At 49.6% G+C, this 2,500-nt stretch overlaps 1 non-coding gene across 1 annotated transcript; it reads left to right on the plus strand.

Moving 5' to 3' along the window:
* The first annotated feature begins 309 nt into the window (after positions 1-309).
* LOC142986959 (small subunit ribosomal RNA) lies at positions 310-2,211 on the plus strand. The gene has a single exon (XR_012960484.1). It is a non-coding gene; the product is annotated as a small subunit ribosomal RNA (ribosomal RNA).
* The last annotated feature ends 289 nt before the right edge of the window (positions 2,212-2,500 follow it).

Raw genomic sequence — 2,500 nt, forward strand, 5'->3', positions numbered from 1 at the left:
TTTTTTTAAATAAAATGTGAACGCGTCTCGGTACGAACGTTCCCAATTGGGGCCACGTCAGTGTGTCCTGAAAATGCAGGCGGGCAGCGGACGTTTGACGTGTTTGAGATACAACCGTTTCAAACGTTCGCCCGTCGGCGACCCCAAACTCTCTATGTGCGCACAACACTACATATAAATATTTATTTACATGTGCGTGTTGTGTGTACGTTTTACAGAGCTCGCCCGTAACGCGTCGGCGTGATCTAGGATCGTCGACGCGCGGGATCGACGGAGTGCGCGCTACGAGCGCGTGTTCTATTCGATAGCTCCCTGGTTGATCCTGCCAGTAGTTATATGCTTGTCTCAAAGATTAAGCCATGCATGTCTCAGTGCAAGCCGTATTAAGGCGATACCGCGAATGGCTCAATATATCAGTTTTGGTTCCTTAGATCTTACTCAGTTACTTGGATAACTGTGGTAATTCTAGAGCTAATACATGCAATCAGAACTCTGACCAGTGATGGGATGAGTGCTTTTATTAGATCAAAACCAATCGACGGAGGGCCCCGCGTCTGAAGTCGTTAATTTTGATGAATCTGGATAACTTTTGCCGATCGCATGGTCCAGTACCGGCGACGCATCTTTCAAATGTCTGCCTTATCAACTTTCGATGGTAGTTTCTGCGACTACCATGGTTGTCACGGGTAACGGGGAATCAGGGTTCGATTCCGGAGAGGGAGCCTGAGAAACGGCTACCACATCCAAGGAAGGCAGCAGGCGCGCAAATTACCCACTCCCGGCACGGGGAGGTAGTGACGAAAAATAACGATACGGGACTCTTACGAGGCCTCGTAATCGGAATGAGTACACTTTAAATATTTTAACGAGGAACAATTGGAGGGCAAGTCTGGTGCCAGCAGCCGCGGTAATTCCAGCTCCAATAGCGTATACTAAAATTGTTGCGGTTAAAAAGCTCGTAGTTGCATTTGTGCGCCGCGCTGTCGGTGCACCGCATCCGCGGTGATACTGACACGTCTGCGGAGCATATCGTCGGTGAGCCGGCGGTAATACGCCGGTTCAATATCAAAATCCTATCGCGGTGCTCTTCGGTGAGTGTCGAGGTGGGCCGACAATTTTACTTTGAACAAATTAGAGTGCTCAAAGCGGGCTCAAAATGCTGCTTGAATATTTCGTGCATGGAATAATAGAATATGATCTCGGTTCTATTTTGTTGGTTTTCAGAACTCCGAGGTAATGATTAATAGGGATAACTGGGGGCATTCGTATTGCGACGTTAGAGGTGAAATTCTTGGATCGTCGCAAGACGAACATCAGCGAAAGCATTTGCCAAAGGTGTTTTCATCAATCAAGAACGAAAGTTAGAGGTTCGAAGGCGATTAGATACCGCCCTAGTTCTAACCGTAAATATGTCATCTAGCGATCCGCCGACGTTACTACAATGGCTCGGCGGGCAGCTTCCGGGAAACCAAAGATTTTGGACTCCGGGGGGAGTATGGTTGCAAAGCTGAAACTTAAAGGAATTGACGGAAGGGCACCACCAGGAGTGGAGCCTGCGGCTTAATTTGACTCAACACGGGAAATCTCACCAGGCCCGGACACCGGAAGGATTGACAGATTAACAGCTCTTTCTTGATTCGGTGGGTGGTGGTGCATGGCCGTTCTTAGTTGGTGGAGCGATTTGTCTGGTTAATTCCGGTAACGAACGAGACTCTAGCCTGCTAAATAGGCGTCGTCATTTAGGTGTGCGTGGCTCCGTCACGCAACTCACTGGCGACGTATTAAAATTCTTCTTAGAGGGACCGGCGGCTTCGAGCCGCACGAGATTGAGCAATAACAGGTCTGTGATGCCCTTAGATGTCCTGGGCCGCACGCGCGCTACACTGAAGGAATCAGCATGTTCTCCCTGGCCTAGAGGCCCGGGCAACCCGCTGAAACTCCTTCGTGCTGGGGATTGGGGTTTGCAATTATCCCCCATAAACGAGGAATTCCTAGTAAGCGCGAGTCATAAGCTCGCGTTGATTACGTCCCTGCCCTTTGTACACACCGCCCGTCGCTACTACCGATTGAATGATTTAGTGAGGTCTTCGGACCGACACGCGGTGGCTTCACGGCCGTCGGCGTTGCTGGGAAGTTGACCAAACTTGATCATTTAGAGGAAGTAAAAGTCGTAACAAGGTTTCCGTAGGGGAACCTGCGGAAGGATCATTAACGTGTTGTCGTTGTTGTCGTCGCGCTGTTTTTGTTGTCGTTGTGCACACACAACACACACGATGAACGATGATGGACGATGATGGTGATGATAATATTTATATATCCTAAACACCCAAAACTCAAAAAAGAGACTCTGTTCGACGGTGGGTGGCGCATCTCGCGCCGCCACCCGACGAACGTATCTCGCGTCGCGCTCGTCGTAACTTCAACGTAGACTGGTATACAAATCCGCTACCACGAGTTGATACCTCGACGAGAGCGCTCGTCAATCGAACGCACATAACGA

This window comes from Anticarsia gemmatalis, unplaced genomic scaffold (genome assembly GCF_050436995.1).
Source record: "Anticarsia gemmatalis isolate Benzon Research Colony breed Stoneville strain unplaced genomic scaffold, ilAntGemm2 primary ctg00000049.1, whole genome shotgun sequence".
Taxonomy (NCBI): Eukaryota; Metazoa; Arthropoda; class Insecta; order Lepidoptera; family Erebidae; genus Anticarsia; species Anticarsia gemmatalis.